Raw genomic sequence first — 24,501 nt, 5'->3', positions numbered from 1 at the left:
CCTGCAGGCTCATTCTGGCTCGTTTACAGGATAGCAGCATGTTTCCCTGGTGCGCATGCGTGGTTGATATGCCGGTGTGTGTTTAGTGAAGCTAGCAGTGAGTTCCTTCAGTGTAACTCCACTCTTCGGACCGCCAAGTACAAAAATGGCTGAGGGACAACAGAGAAAGTCTGTGTTGGATACGATCCGGTCGTGCTAATAAACAAATGCACGTGTATCAGCAGACATGTAGAGTGCTCGTGCACAAGGTGTGATGGCAGTTGGCCTTCCGGAAAGAATAGGAGGGTGGGGGTGAGCGTTTGCATGCGTGTGTGCAGGGCTCCGGGGGTGGATGTTATCCGCCCTGAGTACCTAAAGTCTCTGGAACTTGTAGGACTGTCTTGGCTGACACATCTCTGCAACATTGCATGGCGGTGTGGCAGTGCCCCTGGACTGGCAGACCGGGGTGGTGGTCCCTCTGTTCAAGAAGGGGGACCGGAGGGTGTGTTCCAACTACAGAGGGATCACACTCCTCAGCCTCCCCTGTAAGGTCTATTCCAAGGTACTGGAGAGGAGAATCCGACCGATAGTCGAGTCTCGGATTCAGGAGGAGCAGAGTGGTTTTCGTCCTGGTCGTGGAATACTGGACCAGCTCTATACTCTCCATCGGGTGCTCAAGGGTTCATGGGAGTTTGCCCAACCAGTCCACATGTGGTTTGTGGATCTGGAGAAGGCTTTCGACCATGTCCCTCGGGGTGTTCTTTGGGGGGTGCTCCGGGAGTACGGGGTCCGGGGCCCTTTGCTCAGGGCTGTCCGGTCCCTGTTTGACCAGAGCGGGAGCTGTGTTCGCATTGCCGGCAGTAAGTCAGACTTGTTCCCAGTGCATGTTGGACTCCGCCAGGGCTGCGCTTTGTCACCGGTTCTGTTCATAATTTTTATGGACAGAATTTCTAGGCGCAGTCAGGGGTCGGAGGGTGTCCAGTTTGGGGACCACAGGATCTCATCTCTGCTGTTTGCAGAAGATGTTGTCCTGATGGCTCAAACCCAGATCTGCAACATGCACTGGGACGGTTTGCAGCGTGTGAAGCGGCTGGGATGAGAATCAGCACCTCCAAATCAAAGGCTATGATTCTCAACCTGAAAAAGGTGGCTTGCCCTCTCCAGGTGGGTGGGGTGTCCTTGCCCCAAGTGGAGGAGTTCAAGTATCTCGGGGTCTTGTTCACGAGTGAGGGAAGGATGGAGCGTGAGATCGACAGGCGGATCGGTGCAGCGTCTGCAGTGATGTGGTCCCTGCATCAGACTGTTGTGGTGAAGGAGGAGCTGAGTCCGGTCAATCTACGTTCCTACCCTCACCTATGGTCATGAGCTTTGGGTAATGACCGAAAGGACAAGATCGCGTATAGAGGCGGTTGAAATGAGTTTTCGCCGCCAGGTGGCTGAGCGCTCCCTTCGAGAAAGGGTGAGGAGCTCATCACACGGGAGGAGCTCGGAGTTGAGCCGCTGCTCCTCCAAGAGGCTGGAGGGACTGTCTCTCGGTTGGCCTGGGAACGCCTCGGGATTGCCCCGGAGGAGTTGGAAGAAGTGTCTGGGGAGAATCCTAAAGTAAACAAACACAAAACAAGTGCGTCTTTCTTTTTGTGCTGATTCTATTGGCAGTCATTATGTATCAAAAACAAAAGGAGATCCAAACGCATGTTCCTTTAAAAATAGTCCCTACTCTGAAATTAATCCATCAATACATTGCCCTGTTAGTTGCAAACAATGTTTCCCTGCTCAGCTTCCTTCCACATTTGCTTACTGTCGTCCTGAAAATACTAACATCCTCCCATAATTTCTTGTGTTTTTAATCCACCACAATGTTGTAGGGAAAATGTACACAAAGCACATACACAAAACACACTCAGGCTAGCTGGACCAACGGGAGGGCAACAACTCTGTCCCAAGTGGAGACGCTCGCAAAATATCTTCCTTTTAAGGCATCTTAGACAGAACAAAAGAAAGGGGGCAGAAATGATGTGGGGAGAGCTTATCAAGCATCTCAAGTAAATGGGTGTAAATATATATATATATATATATATATATATATTTCAAAATATCAAGGTAAGAACAAAACTCGCCAAAGCTCAGGCAGTACAACCGAACGTGACAGAATTAACGGAGTGGTGGTGAGTAGACTAGTGATACACAAATATGGATGATGATTGGATGAAGTGCAGGTGAGTCTTGTCTGCAGCCCTGTGAGCTGGCCACACCCCCTGCCAGACCTGTAGTCATTAAGTAATTTTAAAGCTGTGCATGATTCTGGAAATGAATGCTGGTGAACATAAACAATATGGAAAATGGTTTGTTTGGATCTATTGGGACATGTTACAGATTAAAAAAAAAACTGTTCCCAGTTTTTGCAGTGTGAAAGTCAGGTACGCCAGCTTTAAAGAATAAACCCACTGACCTCAGAAGAACAGGTGCAAACCATTCTACCAGCATGGACCCTATTCCTTAATTTAATCATCATCAAATATTTTGGAGCGAATCTACTTTATTCCCAGCAAACATTGAGGCCACACAAAACCATTTTCACTCTGGTGTTCGTTCCAAATCCTCTCCCCAGCAGGTTGTCAAACTCAGCCAGGCGACAGTCCGAGGCCCACTGACACTGTGTTCCACTGCTCAGACCGCCTGTGTCACCTGTCTCATTAGCGCTGAATTGCAGAAGGAGACTCACACCCAGCTAAACACTGCTCACGCACACACCGCTCACCTCCAGAACCTCAATTGATTTTGTATGTAAAAAGAGACAATCGAAAAATGCAACCACATATACGGCTTCATTATCTAAAAGAATTCCGAAAAATCTTATGTCATAATCTACATGGAACCCTATCTTAAAATGTTATGGTTTTATTGTTGGCTTTTTTTATCATTTCACATGCCAATGTACTGTGAATTGAATGTTATTTGGCAGATGACAATATTGTGTGCTATATATTTAAAAAAAAAAACGAACAAACAAACAATAAGTTAGGGCTTGGGGACAGATTTGCTAACCAGGTCTTGGCAGAACTGTACAGTAGATTTGAAGTATTTCTGAATTTTTGTTGTTGATTGTAAATTCAACACACCAAGAGCTGAATTATGATAAACAATTGTATGCAAGCAATGTAATTCTAATACCACTACAATTAGCTCAAGTGACAGCCTTCCACACTTAGCCGGGGCACTCTTTAACAGCTCCACAGTAAAAGCCCAGTGGTCGGTAAAAGCCCAGTGGAGATGCTGTGCTTATGAATTTAGGCACACAAAACCAAGTGTGTTCTATATGTGGCACAACGAGGGTGTTACAGGCAATTACATTCATATTTTAGCTAAGGAGATGGATTAAAGCACCAACAACGCCACCTGGGATAGGCCCAGGACCGAAATTAAAAGTGAAGGACACGCGGGTTCGTTATTGGCAGACACTTGGTTCAGTTTATACATCATTTAATTATATTTTCAGTTAAAATGTAACATACATTCAGGTCAATTCCCATTCAAACTTACGGAACCTGTCATGCCAGGTGCAGGACCGCCACATCACACAGTACAATTACAGGACCAAGACAACACAAAACAAAACAAAACCAAAAGAAAACAAGAAAAGACAGCAGGTCATCCTCAGGGCCATCGCTCCACACAGCAGCTTCATTGATCTCCCAGTTTCCACTTTCCTGGCGCACCACGCCTCAATCCACAGGCTTTACGCCAAACAGCCGGGGCATATGACAGCGGAACCAACCAAACGTGGACGACAAAGTGACCGACAGAGCCACCAGACACACGCAGGAGCGTTACACAAGCGAGACGTTGCAGGGGTGAGGCCCTAGGAGCGACGGCACTAAGGGATCATCTCAAAATAGGTTGAAGCTTAAAAGACAAAACATTTTTCGTCTCTCTCTGGACCCCCTCCCTCCATCAAAAGACAAAAATAAAAATGTCTGGCATCACATACAATTTTACACATTGATAAAATGATAGTAGCTTGACCCTGCTCACCTTTAGTGAACATCCCTGAACATCCTTTGGTATGTTTATCAGTAGAAGTTATGAACTCTCCAAATAATGTCACTTGTCGCGGCATGTTTGTTTACTCAATCCACATGGTCCACGGGCCCTACGACCATCCCATTCAACCGAAATTGTGAGATGACCACATTGAGATCTCTTACTTAGGCTACTGTGTATGCCCACCTGTCATGAGCCACCTGATGGCTTCACCCAGGTTTGCACTTCTCCAGGAAGAACGCGGATTCGTTGTTCCAGGATAATGGCCTCTCCAAACTTGGTGTGTTGCTCCGGTCGGATCCAGCGACGGTAGAGGGACTTCAGCCGGTGGTAAGTTTCAGTCGGGTTCTCACAGGAGGAAACAGCGGTCGACCTGAACTGCTGGCGGTAGGTCTCCCGTGAAATGTCAAACTTTGCCAGGAGAGCGGCTTTTGAGGTCAGGATATGGATGAGCTCCTCATCCATCGCCGTGTAGGCCTCTAAGGCTTTTCCTGTGAGTGAGGGAACGAGTCGACACGCCCACTCTCTCTGGCCAGGCCCATGTTTCAGCAATCCGCTCGAAACGCAAGAGATAATTCTCAATGTCTTCTTCAGTCTGATATTGGGGAATTTTGGGGTCATTGTAAAACCAGGTGTCTGGTCTGGGTAGTCCGTATAGGCTGCCCTCGCTAACCCGCTGCTCCTCTGAATCATGACTGCGCCGTGGTCGAGGTGCTGGTGTGGGTAGGTCCATCCGGGGACATGCTGAAGTCCAAGGAGATGACGTGGAAGCCCTGGGTTGTCCTGGTGCAAAAAAAGATCCCTGCTCTGGCAACTCGGCACTCTGACTGGGCTGTGGCATTGAGGCCCTGAGTCCTCTCGACTCTGCAAGCAGGCCTTCCCCCCTCCTTTGCTGTCCATCATGGAAACTCTTCATAACCGCCAGCAGCTCACCCCCTGGTCCTGCCGCTGGGGATTCAGGTTGACCATGGGTCATAGCCAGGGAGCCTCGGCCTTGGACGTCTTCTTCATATTCGTCCTCCGTTGCCCAGGCTTCTTCCTGCTCTGCATACGTGGCTCCAGCCATACTCTCCTTTTTCTGTGGCCGACTGGCCATCCCACTCCTGACACCATATGTTGTGGGCTCGTTTTAAAAAATACTTTGGCCGAGTCAAAATCCAGTTTTTTGTGATTTATTTAGTGCAAAAAAATGAAGCATAAACAAATCCCTGTGCTATTTACGACCACTGGGCTTTTACTGTGGAGCTGTTAAAGAGTGCCCCGGCTAAGTGTGGAAGGCTGTCACTTGAGCTAATTGTAGTGGTATTAGAATTACATTGCTTGCATACAATTGTTTATCATAATTCAGCTCTTGGTGTGTTGAATTTACAATCAACAACAAAAATTCAGAAATACTTCAAATCTACTGTACAGTTCTGCCAAGACCTGGTTAGCAAATCTGTCCCCAAGCCCTAACTTATTGTTTGTTTGTTTGTTCGTTTTTAAAAAAAAATATATAGCACACAATATTGTCATCTGCCAAATAACATTCAATTCACAGTACATTGGCATGTGAAATGATAAAAAAGCCAACAATAAAACCATAATATTTTAAGATATGTTGTGAGCTAAAAAATACTTTGGCCGAGTCAAAATCCAGTTTTTTGTGATTTATTTAGTGCAAAAAAATGAAGAAGCATAAACAAATCCCTGTGCTATTTACAAAGTGTACAAACAAAAAATAGGACAAAACATATTTACACTTTTGACGTCCAGACTTTAAGGTTCTCAGGTTCTGTTAGCTGCCCAGGTGCTGCCAGCTCTGCATCCACACTCCATCTCATTTGGCAGCTAAAACCGCCCTGCTTAAATACCCCTATGCCCCTCCCACGGGCATACATGAGCCAACCAAAATACATTAATAAACTGAACAAAATGTTCCCCAAATTTATACATAACAAATATACCCCAAATAATTCAAAACATTACCCCACCAATCCTTCACTGAATGGGCAGCCCTACTACAAGTAAATAACAAAACACAATAAATAATCCCCTATGATCACCTGATCACTTCTGCCACGCGCAACTGTACCATAAAATGCGCCCCGTACCTTTACCTCTGTTTGGCCAATCAGTGGGAGGTACGGGAGCGTGTGCGGAAGAGGAAAGAGTGAGGAGCCGGGCTCTCGGCGGGACCCAGTGTGCACCTGGGATCCCACCGAAATAGAGGAAAAACTGCACGATATGGGGAGAGCGAAAGGTAAGGTAAATGCGCCCGACATACGCGCATCTCGGCTGGTTTAAACCGAATATAATCTCACACGGATGTAAATGAGCAAATCAGAATACAGAATCAGTCAACATGGGCAAAGGTGTGTTTCAGGTCGACACCAGAGTGCACCGGGCGGTTTCAAACAGGCACATCTTCGTCCCTGCCATTCTTTTTTGTCCTTGTAAATACTATCACTGTGCCTTTCCACAAGTTCGGGCTGACTCGCAGTTTGTTATTGAGTGGGCTAGCAAACGGCGAGCAGTGTATTTGCCACTAGGCTCAAAGAAGTCTGTGACCCACACTCATTGTGATGGTTGTAGGCCGCACACTGTCTTCCCAATACAGGCCCAGTAGTGGTTCGACTGACTACTCACAGCTACACGTTGTATATGGTTTGATAGTGGCACTAGAGTCGCCTGTCAGCCGGCTGTGCCAGAATTGCATACATGGCTATATTTTGGAGTTACGGATCCACTTACTAACCAAAATGCTAGCCTTGCATAACGCACATGTATAGCAAGCATTATTTGGATGTAAATGCTTGATAAATAACACAAACAGAAACCTCAACAAAGTTTGGATCAGGTCCAAACATTGATGTAATTAGTCAAACAAAAGAAGAAACAGGATTTTAACAAAAATGGGGACCACATTTAGCTTGTCACAAATTAAAAAGCTTAAAAGGGCATACATTATTATTACTCTTAGCTTACAATTAGTTAACCAGTGCTAAATTCTAAAATAGAAAAAGACAACAATATGGTTAAGCTCAATCGAAAACCAAGTCTATCAACATAAACAGTTCTCTTTCATCCCTACTGACTGACTGACTGCTTTAGCACTGAATGTTCCCTTCACAAATGTGCAGTTTGAGTAGTATTACCTATAGAGTCACACCTGTGACCCTGGATGACGCCTCGAATGTAAGTATTCCCCCGTCATCCATCGCTCCGTTCTCTTTATCTTCTTGCTTGTGGTTCGTACTGCATGGCTTAGCCAATTTTCAGTTGCTTGTTTATTACCTTGTTGGTTCACATTTCGCTGGGAGATTTGAAGGTATTTCCAAAATGTCTTCCGAGTCCAGCTAACTTGAGTTGATGTTGATGTTTGCTATGGATTGTTGGTGAAGGCGGCGTACGTGCACCCTCTCCGTCAGTCTCATTATATTTTCTTATTGCAGCTATGCTATTGCTAACAGTGTTAGCCATTTTGGTTTTGCGTTTATCCTGGTTGGTGAGGACAGTGCTTGCGCACCCTCCCCTCATCATTTTTGCCCTCTTTGACACGCTGTTCTATTGCTAATGGTGTTAGCCCTGGAAGTAAAATATTCCCCCGTCATCCGTCGCTCCGTTCTCTTTATTTTCTCGCGTGCGGTTTGTACTGTATGGCTTAGCCATTTTGAGTTTTTTCCTGTTTGGTGGCGGCTTATGCGCCCCTCTCCCATTATTTAGAGCTCATAGTGCTATATAAGCTTTGTTGTTGTTAGCGGAACTGAACGTTTTGTTTTTTCTCTTCTTTTTCTGGAGTTTTAGGGCTGCGTTTTTGTGTCCCCGCCCTTGGTTTACACTGCTAACTTTACTGTTCTGGCGAACGGAGCCTAAGTGGATTGACTGCCATTTAACAGGTGCTGCCACTGCTGTGTTTGCCCTAATTGGTGACGGCAGCGTTTCCGCCTCTGCTCCCGGTTTTGGCCTTAATACCGGCTTGATACTGCCTGAAATGTATTGGTGTTTCAGAATCAGAATCAGAATAGGGTTTATTGACATTTGTCAATGAACAAAATTCACAAACATAGGAACTTGTCCTGGTGAACACAAACAACAACAAAATTTAACAATGAATACAAAATGGCATGAAATGATACATAATAAAATATAAAGTTATGTAGTGCAATAACAAGTGAACAGTGCAGTGTGTGCCAGGTGCTTAGGCAGTGTTCATGAGTTCAACGGCGGAGGGAAAGAAATTGTTCTTGTGACGGGAGGTACTGGTCCGGATGGACCGTAGCCTCCTACCTGAGGGGAGTGGTCTCCTGCCTGAGGGGAGTGGCCTCCTGCCTGAGGGGAGTGGCTCAAATAGTCCGTGTCCAGGGTGAGAAGGGTCGGCTGTGATCCGACTTGCACGTCCCAGAGCCCTGGAAACATACAGGTCCTGCAGAGATGGAAGTCTGCAGCCGATCACCTTCTAAGCAGAGCACACAATGCGCTGTAGTCTCTTTTTGTCCCTGGCTGTGGCTCCAGCGTAACACACGGTGATGGAGGAGATGAGGATGGACTCAATGATGGCCGTGTAGAACTGCACCATCATCTCCGCTGTCAGATTGGCTTTCCTCAGCTGCCTCAGCTTCCCGATGAGGGAGCTGATGTTGAGCTCCCACTTGAGGTCCCGGGTGATGGTGGTGCCGAGAAAGCGGAGGGAGTCCACAGTGGAGATGGGGGTCTGGAGTCTGAGAAGGTGAGGGGGAGCTGGGGGGCTTTGACTTTCCTGAAGTCAATCTCCAGATCATCTCCACTGTCTTCTGGGCATTGAACTCCAGGTTGTTACCGCTGCACCAGGACACCAGCCGGTCCACCTGGCTCCTGTAGAGAGACTCGTCTGAGATGAGCCCAATGAGGGTGGTGTCGTTCGCAAACTTTATTAGTTTCACGGAGGCATGGCTGGAGGTGTAGCAGTTCGTGTACAGGGAGAAGAGCAGGGGAGAAAGTACACAGCCCTATGGAGCTCCTGTGTTGATAGTCCACGTGTCTGAGTGATCCACCTGCAGGTGGAGTCAGGCACGTTGAGCTGGGAGAGCTTGTCCTGGAGCAGAGCAGGGAGGATGGTGTTGAATGCAGAGCTGACGTCCACAAACAGGATTCTGACATAGGTTCCCGGGGAGTCCAGATGCTGCAGGGTGAAGTGGAGTGCCAGGTTGATAGCGTCGTCCAAAGACCTGTAGACTCTCTAGGCGAACTCCAGGGGGGAGGTGAAGGACTTGAGGTGGGGGAGGACCAGGCACTCAAATAACTTCATGACTACAGACGTCAGCGCCACAGGTCTGTAGTAATTAAATCCAGTGATCCGGGGCTTCTTGGGGACAGGGACAATGATGGACGACTTGAAGGAGGCTGGGACATGGCATGACTCCAGAGAGGTGTTAAAAATAATGCCAGTGAAGACAGGGGCCAGCTCGCCTGCACAGTGTCTTAAGGTGGCCGGGGTAACACCGTCTGGTCCAGCAGCCTTTCGCGGGTTGGATTTACGAAATAGTCTGCACACATCCTGTTCCATTATTGTGTTGGCCCTAATTGGTGATGGCAGCGTTCGCGGACCCGCTTCCAGTTTTGGCTTCTATACCGCTTGGTACTGCCTGTAATTAACGAGTGTTTCCATTTGGTCTGTCTTTATCAGGTGGTTGCCTTTGTCAGTACCTTAGTGGTGAAGGTTATGTTCTCGACCCTTCCCCATCTTTGGTTATTACTGAATAACTACCGAGACCTGCCTCTCATTATCCTGGTTGTATTCAGTTGATCGTGCCAGATCATGGATGGCTCTCATTCTTGCGTGAACTGTGGGTCTGCACTTCATGTTAATGATGGTCATGACCTTTGACCATCATTGCCTTGGTCCTGCCCATCTGAGGGAGGCTCTTTTGGGTGACACATGAATGAACTGCAGCTATATGCCACAGGCTGTTGTCTCTGACAGGTGGCGATGACCTCCCGCCATCAGGGCAAGCGTCCCCTCCCAGACCGTCAAAGCGCCTCTCTGAGCCCTATGGCCGATCCTGCTAAAAAGAGAGCCAAGTTGGACCGAGGCCTTAGATCCAGAGTGGAACAGTTGTCTGCTGAATTGGAAGCGATGAAGTCCATTTTGTATGCTCATTGCGTGGATTCCCCTGCTTCTGAGGCTGGATTTTCTTCCCGATCAATGCCTGCTCTCACTCTGGAAGAGGATGTTCTCTCTGTGGCAGCATCTGCCTATACTTTTAGAGATGGAGGAGGGGGCACCTTCCTTCCATGGTTCTGGGGATGGTCTTCTCGAAGTTTTGTTAAAGGTTCAATCAATAGCCCCATGCAGGATGTCCTGTGAAAAGCCCTCGGGATTCTCCAGCTGGAGATTACGCAGCCTGAGCAACCCAACTCTGCCAGTGCTTTTTTCAGGCGAGAACGTCATCCTACGCCTTTTGTTGTGCTTCCGTCCACGGAGTATCTTAAAGAGATGCATGCCTATTCAGGGCAATCAATGATTTCAATTGATGTAACAAGATTATTTATTTCAAATGTATTTGTAAATAATATATTTTAAATAACTCTTAATACATAACTTAATAATCACTCTTAACTCGCAAGTTACATAGGTTCGGGGGCGCGAGGGCTGCCTGTCATTCACGAGGAACACGCTGAGAGGGGCTTAAGCACGGGCGGGGTCTAAGTGCGAGCTGTCAATCACCGGGGGGAAACACTTAGCCGCAAATGGACAGGCGGGCGGGCGCTTTCTCACCTCGGCGTACCGCAGCGCCGAGCCGTTCAGATGGACGGACAGTAACGGGGGAGTACGAGGAGCCAAGGGAGAAGGAGAGAGTTGCCTCCACCACGAGCGGCACGCACCGCCACGTGGCACCGCTTCTCCTCCGCTGCACCGGCGTTTCCACGTCCGAACACCGGCTCCACCACGAGCAGCACGCACCACCACGAGCCGCACACACCACGAGCAAGCGGCACCGCTTCTCCTCCGCTGCACCGGCGTTTCCACGCCCGATCACCGGCTCCACCACGAGCGGCACGCACCACCACGAGCGGCACGCACCGCCACAAGCCGCACGCGGCACCGCTTCTCCTCCGCTGCACCGGCGTTTCCACGTCCGATCACCGGCTCCACCACGAGCGGCACGCACCGCCACGAGCCGCACGCGGCTCCGCTTCTCCTCCGCTGCACCGGCGTTTCCACGCCCGAACACCGGCTCCGCGCTCCCGCACCCGCCGCCCCGCAGGTCTGTACCTGGGCGAAGGTGTGGCCCCAGCCCGCCACAGGAGCAGACACGGAGAGCGGGGCACCGGCTCCACCCGGAGAAAAGCAGCCCCATACAACCAAGGTACAGCCCCGTTTCTCTGCTTTCCCCACTCCACAGACGGGGGCGATCTGGTCACAAAACGGGACTCAAATGCGTCTTGATTGGGCTAGAGCAACGCCGGCGTCTGGTATGTGGACTGCCGCTTCTGTCCCAACGTCTTTGTTTTGTTAGTCGTTTCCATTGTTTTGTTTTGTTCCCGCGTCTCTGTGTTGTCTTCTGTCTACATCCCTGTTCCTTAACTTCATCGGACATTACTGCACCGTCCATCACTCATCTCCTCCCTCACTCCTGGACTATCTACTGCCCTAGCCGCCAGCTAACAGCTGGCTTAACACCTGCTGAGGTCCGTCATGGTATCGCGGGGCCTCCCTGCCGTGCAGACAAGGTCTGGGGCAACCAACGCCACTCACTCCACCAGCTTCAACACCCGGTCCACTGCTGCTTTTTCACAACTCTCTGCCCACCAGCTTCTAGTTAACCAGCTTCTAGCCACCGCCAACATACTAACTGGATTACTCTCATCTGCTGCTACGTTCCATCTCCTCCTCGGACTATCACTCCCGCGCCTCCAGGCCACCGCTCCACCAACTTCTCGCCTACTCACCTACACCGCTGCTGACCTTCACCTCCTCAACCATAACCACCGTCTCCCAGCTGCTGCTGCCTCTGCAGCTAGCTCAGCTGGGATCCTTCGCCGGCCCCGCTACATCCACCGGGGCTCTGGTCTCTCCCATAACCAACACTCCAACGACGGCTCACCTATCCCCTCACTCTGGACTAGTTTTCGCCCCCCCGTCACCCCCACCTGCCGCACTGCCAACCTCAGCAACCTCCGCCACCCCACCCCTGCGCCCCCATCCATCTCCGCGCCCCCATCCATCTCCCTTGCACTGCTGAACTGCCGCTCCCTCTCCAACAAATCACCTGTTATATCTGAACTGCTACTGGACAATAACATTGATCTGCTTCTCCTCTGTGAAACATGGCAACAGCCCCTGGACTTCTATGCTCTCAACCAAGCCACTCCCTCCAACTAGACTTATACTGCCAAACCCCGCCTCTCCGGGCGTGGGGGAGGTCTTGCTGTTATTCATAAAAAATCTACATCCATCACTGAACTGAACCTCAACCTTCCATCCATCTCATCATTTGAATACCTCGCCTTCTCCCTCCCCAACTCTATCACCGCTATCCTGATCTATCGTCCCCCAAAGCCCCACCCCTCTTTCCTCACTGAATTGTCTGAACTCCTCACCATCGCATCCTCTCTCTCTGCCCGCCTCCTACTCACTGGTGACTTCAACATCCACATTGACTGCCCCAACGCCCCACTGACATCCGACTTCCTCTCTCTCCTGGACTGCTTCCATCTCACCCAACACATTGACTTCCCCACCCATACCAAAGGCCACACTCTGGACTTAGTCTGTTCCTCTCTCCTACCCATATCTAAGCCCCACCCCCTCCCCTTCCCTCTCTCTGATCATCTCTGCATCCTTTTCTCCGCCCCCCTACCCTCGCCCCACAACCCCAAAAAACGCACCATCACCTACCGCAAAATAATATCAAGTCAGTCAACCCCCTCACGCTCTCCCAGCTCATATCCTCTGCTTTCCCCCCTGACTCCCCCTCTTCTCCCGACGACTATGCTGTCATGCTCAACACCACCCTCTCCGACTCCCTTGACTCCCTAGCCCCCTGGAAAACCTCCTCCGTCTCATACATCAACCCCGCCCCCTGGTACACCCCTGAACTCCGCACCATGAAGCAGACTGGCCGCCAACTCGAACGACTCCTCAAAAGAACCCGCCTCACCGTCCACGCCGAAGCTTTCAAATTACACATCTCCTCCTACCGTGACGCTCTCCAAGCCGCTAAATCTGTCCACCTCTCCACCCTCATCAACAGCTCCCACCGGAGCCCTCGCACCCTGTTCTCCACCGTCAACAAGCTGCTCCAGCCACCGGACATCACTCCACCCTCCTCCCCTGACCTCTGCAACTCTTTCCTCCTTGCCTTCAATGACAAAATTTCCAAAATCAACAGCTCCATGACTGCCATCTCCATTAACTCCATCACCACCCCCACCCCTGCCCCCCCCCCCCCTCTCCCTGACCACCCACCCTTCCCTCTCCTCACCACCTTCTCCTCTGTTAACTCCTCTCATATCATAGACCTCATCACCGCTTCCAAAACCACCACCTGCTCTCTCGACCCCCCTCCCAACGACTCTAACCAAGGCTTGCCTCCCTGCTCTCATCCCCCATCTCACCACCCTCTTCAACCAGTCTTTATCCCTCGGCCATGTTCCTTCCATCTACAAACTGGCCTCCATCACCCCCATCCTCAAAAAACCCACCCTAGACTCCGCCAACCTCTCCAACTACCGCCCCATCTCCAACCTGCCGTTCCTCTCAAAAACGCTGGAACGCATCGTCGCCGCTCAACTTCACACCCACCTCCAGTCAAACAACCTCTATGAACCCCTCCAATCTGGCTTCCGCCCACTTCACAGCACTGAAACAGCCCTGGTCAAAGTACTCAACGATCTCCTCACCTCTGCAGACTCCGGGGCCCTCAACATCCTGTTACTACTAGACCTCAGCGCAGCCTTTGACACTATAAACCATTCCATCCTCCTACAAAGGCTGCGTCAACTGGGTGTTGAGGGCTCTGCACTTGACTGGCTCACATCCTACCTCACCAACAGGCAAGAGTTCATTTCCCTCTCCGGTCACTCATCCACCCTCTCCCCAGTAACGCAGGGGTCCCCCAGGGCTCAATCCTCGGCCCCCTCCTCTTCATCTGCTACATCTTCCCCCTTGGTCATATCCTCCGCCAACTCAACCTGGACTTTCACTGCTACGCTGACGACACCCAGATATACCTCACCACCAAATCCACCCAAAACCCTCCCCTCAGCCACATCGAAACCTGCATCTCTACAATAAAATCATGGCTCACTCTCAACTTCCTCAAACTGAACAGTGACAAAACAGAGCTCCTCCTCATTGGCACCAAATCCACTCTCAATAAAACTGGTCCCTTTTCACTCAGCATCGACACCTCGACCATCACCCCCTCTACCCTGGTACGCAATCTCGGTGTCATCATGGACCCCACCCTCTCCTTCACTCCCCATGTCAGCCACATCGTCAAGACCTCATACTTCCACCTCCGCCGCATCGCCAAAATCCGACACTGCCTCACCCTCCCCGCTGCTGAATCCCTCATCCATGCCTTCATCTCCTGCCGCCTTGACTACTGCAACTCCCTCCTCACTGGCATCTCCTCCCATTCCCTCCATAGACTCCAAATGGTCCAAAACTCCGCTGCCCGCCTCCTCACCCACACCCGGTCCCGTGATCACATCACTCCCATTCTCCGCTCTCTCCATTGGCTCCCCATCAAGCAGCGCATAAACTTTAAAATACTCCTCCTCACCTTCAAAGCTCTTCACCATCTTGCCCCCCCTACCTGTCTGACCTCCTCATCCCCCACCGCCCCTCCCGAGCTCTCCGATCCTCCTCCTCTCTCACCCTGACTGCACCAACATCCCGACTCAAAACTTTTGGCGACAGAGCATTCTCCCGAACAGCACCCCGACTCTGGAACTCCCTCCCCCAACCTGTCCGCCACTCTCCCTCACTCACAACATTCAAATCCCGCCTAAAAACATACCTCTTCACCCAAGCCTATGACCTCCCCTACCCCTAGCCCCCTCTACCCCATTGCCTACTCTTCTACCCCCTGTTACATCCCCATCTTTTTCTCTCTACTTCTTCTGTCTTGTTCATTTTATCTGTATATTAATGTGTATTGTACGTGTTGTCCCCCCCTGTCTGTAAATACCCCCCCTTTTTTATATATGTTCAGCGTCTTTGGGTCACTGAAAAGCACTATGTAAATAAAAGTTATTATTATTATTATTATTATTATTATTATTATTATATCAACACCAGACTCGTCATCAGATGATGATGAGCTGTTTGTATGAGGTCTCTTACGGGTCTGGATTTTTCCAGACACAACACGTCTTGGTTTTGAGAAGTAATGCTCCAATTTCTTTTTGAGTGTGGAATCAGGTCCAAACATATCCTCACCACCTTCAAGTTTGATTCTCAGGAGATGATCAACTGTCAGAATACCTAGAATACATCTCCAATCTGTCTTCACTCTATTCATGGCACTAAAGAAGCGCTCTGTCTTGGCATTTGAGGTTGGAAATACCAACATAATCTCAATGAAATGAGTCAAGTTTGGAAAAGTATCAGGGTAAGTGTTCAACAGAAAACTCCAAAAATACTGTTGGTAATATGGTAAATTCTTGCCATTGATCCTTTAGTTTGTTGACATCAACAGAGTTCTTTGTTAGTAAGACATCAAAGTGGTTCACAAAGAGTTCTAGCTCATCATTACCATAAGCAAGGAGATCCTGTTTTTCCTGTGGCCAAATTGTGGCCAACAATTTCAATGTCTGGAAGAGGCTATTGTTGTGTAGATCAGAAAACCTGTTTTCTCGGCAGGATTTTATACTCTCTACATATGATCCTTCCCTTCTACGGAATGCCTGAAAGCTGTCCTGGACATGAGTGAGTTTGACCCCTGTGAATGGGCACCACCAGCTCCATCCCGCTGTGCATTCAGTTGAGTTAGAGTATTCTCAAAACATGAGGTGGCATACAGTAGATCAACAGAATATCCTTGAAAATGGAGTGACAACTTTGATATAGGCTCAATCAAATCGAAGAAATGGAGGAGATGAACGACAAACTTGAAAGAGGACATCTGTCTCAGCGGGGACTTAGACCAGATTCTACAACGTCAATGTGGCTACTCCAAATCCTTTTGGTGTTGTTCTCCAGAAATCCTTGGTTTCTTCTCAGTGAGGTGTGTGCTCGGGATTCTTCGTGACATAGCTCGTATTATGTCATTCAATGCTTCAGCACCGCCCTTCTGGCGGTCAGTTTAACTATGGTTCTTTGAATTCCGGTTGACCGCCAGAGGCGCTTTGTCACTCTGAATCCTTGCGTTTTCCCAAGAAGAGTGATGGATGACGGAGGAATATATTACTTCTGGGGCGCCATCCAGGGTCACAAATGTGACTCTATTGACATTACTACTCAAACTGCGTATATGTAGGAAGGGAATATTCAGTGCTTCAGCACCGCCTTTCTGGTGGTCGTCCGGGATTCATAGAACGGTAGTTACATATGTAACTATCGATTTAGTGAGACAAATGTAAAATTAAAACTTAACTAAACAAAAAAGCCCATCATTGTACCTACAGTTTGTACTTGTACAGGCTGGTGACAAGACAGAAAGCATAGACTGCCTTAGATTTTTTTACACTATTTTAAGATAATGGCCACAGCAGAATTATATATTGTGAAAATCTTGCAAAAAAAATTGTCTGCCTTGGACTTGGTTTTTCCTTGCTCTGTGTGGCACAGCTTGTGGCATAGACAATTTGCACACAATTACTAATATATATATAAGCCTACAACATTACCCAGTTTATGAACAAATTGACTTTTGTAGGCTGTGCGTCAGTGCACTCATTCACAAAGCTCAACACTTCCTACTCTAGTGTTGCCTACTGGGTCAAAGGTCAAAGTGTTGACGTGTGATAATACCCCCTGACGCAGGTCAGAGGACTCGACATCTTACTGCAGTCCTCCACAGCAGAGGGCACGATCCTGCGCACACACACAGTTTCCTACAGCTGCCGTTGTGTGGCTGCTGCCGTGTGGCTGCTGCTGCTGCCGTTTGGGTGCTGCTGCTGCCGTTTGGGTCGGGTGTGTGGCCAGCTGCTGCTGCCGTTTGGGTGCTGCTGCTGCCGTTTGGGTCGGGGCGGGCGTGTGGCCAGCTGCCGTGGGTTGGGCCGAGCGAGTGGCTGTCGAGGGTCGTGCTGGAGCTAGCGTGGCTGGCGCCGTGGTTTGGAGTTTGTGTGGTTGCCGTGAGCGTAGCTGCCTGCGGGGCTCAGCTGTAGTTGTGGCTGTAGCTGTGAGCTGTGAGCTGTAGCTGTGAGCTGAGAGCTATAGATGTGACCTGTAGATGTGAGTAGTAGCTGAGAGCTGTGCTGTGAGTTGAGCTGTAGCTGTGAGTTGAGTTGTAGCTGTGAGTAGTAGCTGAGAGCTGTAGATGTGAGTAGTAGCTGTGAGTTGAGTTGTAGCTGTGAGTTGAGCTGTGAGTCGAGCTGTGAGTTGAGCTGTAGCTGTGTGAGTTGAGTTGTGAGTAGAAGCTGTGAGCTGTAACCGAGTAACTGTGAGTTGAAGGTGTGAGTTGTAGATGTCCTACATTGTTTGGACAAAGCTGGGACGTTGCCAAGTCCCTATGAACGTGTTTAATCTTTTAAATGAACGCACGGTGGCCGGCGCGGTAGCCGTGCCCTGCTCCAGAAGCTGGGATAGCGCCCGGTTGAAATGAGGGGCAGAGAGCGAGAAGGAGAGCGTGTGGTCCAGACCGTTGCTGTGGAGTAGAGGTCGGTGTTCTGTGTGGACGCCCAGAGGTGGGGTCCGTGAGAGACGCGCGTGCAGAGGAGCTGATGGTGTTTGGAGGCTGTGGAATCATGCAGAGTGAGTCTTCTGGGGAACTGACCGCCTGAATGTTTCAGACTAAATTGTTCAGACTGAATTTTAAGATTGAATGTTAAGAATCTGAAGAAAACGGCTCGAAGTTCTTGTTTCCGCGTGTCTCTCTGTCGAGAGAGCAGAGACGACAAGATATGCTGTGAATAGGTCTTATAAATAGGGCTTCTGGGTAATTAGAGGTGTGGTTAGAGAGTGGGGCGTGTTTACTAGTGGAGTAGAGGTTGAGGCGTGGTCCCACTCCTGAACACCAGTTGACGATTAACATTTCCAACTTCCACAAATATTGGTCTTTGAGGTTCATACAGACACAGACAATCTTTACCTTAAGACCACAATCACAACACAATAAATTTTTGGTCATATTTCTTTTGGTTTATAATGGAAGTTATTGAAGATATGCCGTGTATTTGTACATAAACCTCTTCCATTTAAAACCCAATAATGCACCAATATTTTTTCACCATGAATTATTGTCATATGCAAGCCTCTAATATGCTTATAGTAGGTCAACTTTTCAAGTTCACCCTTTTAATTTTGAAAATGTGTAACTTTTTATCGTTCACTTGGGGTAAATAAAATATATTTATTATAATAAAAACGTTTGCATATGTATGTGTAGAGAAGAAGTAGATGATGATATCTGAATTTTTAAAATAGAAAAATGGGGACCCTTGGGCACCAGGAGGTGTCAATTGTGATTTTTTTTTTAAGGTGACCTGGGGGGTTAAGAAAATATATGAAGGCGATTGTACCTCAAACATTGTTTTCCCAGTACATTTTACCCCGATGGGCCCTTTGTTTGACGTACAGTCATTCATTTGAACATAAACTCTTACACAACCATCATTGTCATGTCTGTGGCATGTCCGATGGAGAAGGAAAGAGGAGAATAATGAAGCTCTCTCGGGGTAAACAAATGGCTGAATGTGTGGGAGGAGAGACAGGTGGAAACAATGGGCACTTCACCTGGCTTTAAGGGTCCTCTACACAGTGCAGCCCAGAGAGAAGAGAGGATGTGGAATGGAGGGCAAAATCATTGCACTATATAAAAAAACTACAGCTATAGCTCTAGAGGTACACTAACGCTATCAAAGTCAAGAGTTGTCTTTAAAAGGTGATAATAACATTTCTGTGTCAAGGTGTTGAACATTGTCTTTGTTTCTTGGACATTTTAAGTGCACCATGACATTTTAATTGAGCTTTATGCTGATATCTATCAAAACTACAAAGAATGGACTCAAAATGCAATGACTCACTGGAAATGCAGGTCGTTTTTTAAAAAATCACGTGGAAAGACTTGAACGATGACACACAGGGGAACAAGACAATATGGTACAGAACTATGGGAAGGAGGGAAGTGTACATTGTGTGGGGCCTACAATAGGATGCAGGAGAGACACATTAACCCTTAAGTCTCACCTGCAAAGACACAAGAGGGAAAAGACTTGCTCCAGCTCAACTGTATCTCGTCCGGATGATAGTGTCTTTAATAAACAGCTATATGGGACCTGTTTGATCTCACATACAAGGCATTTGTCCAGCTAAAGTAGATTGCTGTGTTGAGGAACCGGAAGGAGGAGATGACAACAATTCAGACCAATCACATGTTCACCGCTGACAGGTGGCTGTTGTATCATCAAGAAGCCGCTGCAGTTATTCCCATATTGTATAATACTATTTGAGTCAATAGAACAATAGTGTTTTATTTAATAATAATTGTATGCACACGTTTTAAATGGGAAAAATAATATATTCAAGACAATATGAGTAATACATAATTATGTTAAGGAAACAATGATGCAGCAGATGCTACTTGGAGTTCCTTCCAGTGTTATGTTTAATCATGTCAAATTTAAATTGTTGTGTAAACACTTTTGTCAAGATCTACAGCTGTAATGCTTGCAAAGGGTTACATATCCCCACAGTGCTATTTATTATGCATACTGACTTTCTCCACCCCCTCTCTAGCACCATGGCATGCACACACACATATAATGCTAACAGCGTGATCGACCTGTGGAGCCAGGCCAAAGCGGAAGAGCACAACCCTGGGCATCCTGGGATCCTGCCAAGCCCAGCTGGAGTTTCCCCTATCAACTCAGAGAAACAGAGGAGGCTAGGAGCATGTGTGACAGGAGTGTACTCAATGATGGGGTAGATGAAGGGTTTCAGAGATGTAGCTTCATGAATGTATGGATGTGTGGCTGCCCATGTAATGCACTGTGGAAGCACTGAGAGGAAATGATACAGAGAAAATGGATGAGGTAATACTCGGTACATTTCTGAAAGCCATCAAATCTGTCCATTATCCACAGGCACTGACAGATGTTTTGAGATGAGATAGAATTTGAATCATCAAGAAGGTATACATGCATCTATGAGTGCCAGGCTACTGCAGTGAACATGTAAAAAAAGAGAGACAGGGCTGCACACTTACTCCAAAACTGCATTTACTCGACTACATTTGTTTGGCCAAACAATCAGTGGGCATAAGTTATAAAAGGGGTGGCACATAACTGAAAACTATGACTGAAATGTTGTGGATTAAATGCAATTTTGGAGTAAGAGTAATTGGAGAATTTGAATCATTCAAGTTCGAGTGATAGAAGTAATAAGGAAAACAAGTGAATATTGCCTTACACATTTTCTCCTTTACCTTTTCCCAAAAGTAGAGGCTTTAAACTTTAAGGTATTCTAATATCACTCTGTGTCTCAAGCTGAGTGTGAAAAAATAATATGAATAAGGATTTGTTTAACTTCCAGAATTTTAGCTTTTGGTATATTTTAAATCTTCAACTTTTCCGAAAACCCTGCTCAACCTTCAGCCTGTAGCGTCAAAATAAAATCTATGAAAATAAGAAAATCGTATTGGTGGGCCAGCTTTTTGACAGAAACAGGCATTCGCTAAGGTACAATGATTTCAATCTTTCTTAAATACCACCTTGCCATGCCTCCTAAAGAATATACCATTGTCTTTGATGCTGTAACCAATAAAATATGTAAACTTTTTGAGACCACTCTTATTGATGGAAGTATGTCCACACTGACTGTGACAGACACGGCCATTGGAAAAGCTTGTTTTACTCCTGTCCGTAAGAAGAGGTCGTCTCTGTGCCCTCGGCTATTTTCTACTAGAGAAACTTTGTCCCTGACACTAGGTGGAAAAAAGGATGGACGTTGTTGTTTTTTACAAACAATAAGATGTCTCTTTCAAAATAATTCATAGAATTTACTCCACTAATCAATTTTTGCTAATATATATTCAAACAACTGACCCTAACTGAACGTTTTGTAAAAAATACCCTGTACGATTAGACGTCTTTTTGGGAATTATACAAACCTTTTGGAAATACTTTTTACAGTTTAACACTTCACATTGATTCTAACTTTAGATTCAAATTTGAACATATAATTTTTGGTTTTCATTACACAAATGTGGACTATAATAAGACAATGGCAATTGATTTAATTCTTAATTTGGAAAATTCTCTATGCATAAAAGTAATTCATCATCAGTATCCCTTTCCCCCCAGATCTAAACAAATTGAAACATCCAAAAGCTTGAACCAAAAGGCCATATTCACTTATGAAAGGTGTATGTCTCTAAATATTTTAGGTATGTGAAATGTGAGCCTGTTATAATTGCGGTTTTAATTTATTATAATAAAATTATGAGAAAATAAATAAAATCAAAATGTGTTCCAATTATACTCATTAGTTTCTTAACTTTCTAACACATTTTTACACCTTCCTTAAATTGTAGATGTAATATAATGTAAAAGTCCATGTTTTCTGTGCAGGCGTGTTTCAGACTGCTCTGCTCAGATCACTGTAAAGAACGCACTTTGTGTGTCTATGTCTCTGTGTTAACCCTGCGATGAGCTGGCCCCTAACAGGAACAAACGGTAGAAAATGGATGACAATAAAACATGCATTTAACATGTTTTAAACTGCTAATATTTTGCCTGATTTAAATGTATTCTATATTATTATAGTATTCTAAAACCACTTTGTCTTAAACATTTTTTTAAAATCTACCATATTTTCCGGACTATAAGTTGCACCGGAGTGTAAGTCACCCACCAGCCAAAAAAATCATAATAGAGAAGAAAAAAACATATATAAGTTGCACTGGAGTATGAAATGCGGTTGCAAGTGTGAAAATAACAAATAATATCACATGTAAGTCACTCCGGAGAATAAGTATATAAGTATAAATATAAGTATAAGTTGCACCCTAGCCCAAACTGTGTATAGTCTGGAAAATACGGTAAATGAAAACAACAGAATACAAAATCCTTTCCTCATTCCACTGTAAACCTCCAGTGAAGCCCACATTAATGAAATTGTCAGTGGTATGCAGCTCCTTCAGGCGGAGCCAGGAGAGGTGCATGGACGGATTTACACAACAACAACCTCTTGATAATATCAAATATCTCACAGTGGAATAGAAATGACACAATATCCCACATCAAAGGTGAGAACACGAACAAGTGCCAAATGCAATGTTCAAACAAAGCCAATTACAGTGACATATCCAGGTTGATATGGAGGATGCTTTTAAATGTAAACTTGACCCCGGAAAATTGTGATTTGAACAGTGGAATTACAATTCATTGCTCATTCATTCAACTGTGATACCATTATATTACGACATCCATTTAGAATTATTAGCTCTAGCTATTTAAAGTTTGACCATTTGCATAGCACCAATAAAAGAGGGGATACATTTATTTGATACGTGGAAATAAAGGGGAACCCAAAGGAGGAGGGTGTTGCAGTGTTTCAGTTGCAAATAGAGCCTTATAATTCTTATTTTAATCACAAAAATATCACAGAAAATACTCAATTCATTTAAAAGTCAAATGTTTTGACAATATTTGACTTTACCTGTATGGTAAAACATAGGCCAGCAAATAGTTATAGATTAATATATGTCTGACTTTTCCAAATGATCAGATGTTACAGTAATATTCCAGATTGAATCCAAAATCTCTCAGAATCAGCTATTTGATTCCTAGACTTGAAAAACTATATTGGGCCTATGTATGAACAATGTATGAATAATGTATGAACAATGTATGAACAATGTATGAACAATTAGCCATCGGCTTTCATTTTGTAATCAAGGCCAATTTTTGATCAGGCACTACTTGGGCGGCTATAGACTAGAAGGACCTGTGGAAGGATGTTCTTTGCTTCCAGATCGATGCTCAGCTTCCGCACAGCACAGTGGAGCAGCAGAGGTGTCGGAGAAGGCTGGGATCGATGTACATGTTTTGGCAAACAAATGGTGAGATGCCTTTTCCCTTCTAACTCCAAGCCAAAGATTAAAACATGGATTCAACCAATACAACGTCATTGTAAAAAAAAAAAAAAAAAATTAAATTTAACTTTGACTATCCAATAATTCAATACTTTCTGCATTACTGCCATCTTTTTTATTCATAAGGAAATTAGCCATGGACTGACCAAACCTTTAAAAAATCGGCACTGGCATTGGCCATAGAAAAACCCATATCGTTGTTGTTATGCCGGGTTGCTGCCAATTGAAAAGGTGCATTTACCACCACCTACTGTAGTTGAATGTATTCAAAGTATGTGTTTTACGCTGTACCATTAAAAAAGGAGAGAGAGAAAGAGAGAGAGACGGTTGACGTTTAGTTACTTACCAAGCTAACTATGTTTTACTTGCGTAAAACATATTAAAAATAAGAATCAAACTTCATTAGATTTTATGTTTGTCCTTCATAATGTCTCAAATATATATTTATTTACATATAAATGTATCAAATTAAATTAAAACATCTTCTGCTAAAGAACAAGAATGGAATAGTTCAGACAGATTGAACCTTATAACATCATGTGAATCCTCAAAATAACTATACAATGTGGATATGGTGCACAGAAGTAACCAGGAACAATGAATAACAATATTGAAAAAAAACAATCAGATGGAACCTTGTAGTGTAACTGCACCAATAAGTGGAATATACAATGGGTACAGATTACTTAATGGGCAATAATGATAATAAAACCTTCATCAAGGCTGAGACATACATTTTACAACCATCACTCATTTAATGTAAGAGTGATGTAGGAGAAGGGTGTTGATACTCGCACCAATGTGGACTCTTGCTGTGTTGTTGGACAACACACTTGACAAACTATCCTCCAGTGTCACTACAGTGTTGTATGAGTGAGTGGTCACTAGATGTGTTACTTTGAAGGGTCGTGAACAAAGCTGACATAGGGGTTTGTGTCACAATGATAACAAAAAGCATTTAACTCAAGACATGAACATCTGAGGCTCAAATCTGGAGTGCTCTTGTCCTATAACGCTGTTCTGTGTTGGCTCAATTCCAGTGACTAATGTCTAAAAAGTAAAACAGTGACTAATGTTTGACTATTATTCTGAGGCCGACTGGGTTTATTGTACCTTTAGCTGGACAATGCTATTGTTTGTGTGAGAGACATGTGATCTGATGTGATCCTGAGTGAGAGGAAAGAGATGGCAGAGGCATACTGCAGAGTTCATCGTGAGCCACACACACACCCATCACACTAAACTAAAAGAGACC

The sequence above is a fragment of the Eucyclogobius newberryi genome, unplaced genomic scaffold (genome assembly GCF_026437365.1).
Source record: "Eucyclogobius newberryi isolate DKJ021-1_F unplaced genomic scaffold, fEucNew1.0.hap1 SCAF_2, whole genome shotgun sequence".
In the NCBI taxonomy this organism is placed as follows: domain Eukaryota; kingdom Metazoa; phylum Chordata; class Actinopteri; order Gobiiformes; family Gobiidae; genus Eucyclogobius; species Eucyclogobius newberryi.
Note: the sequence above shows the minus strand (reverse complement) of the source record.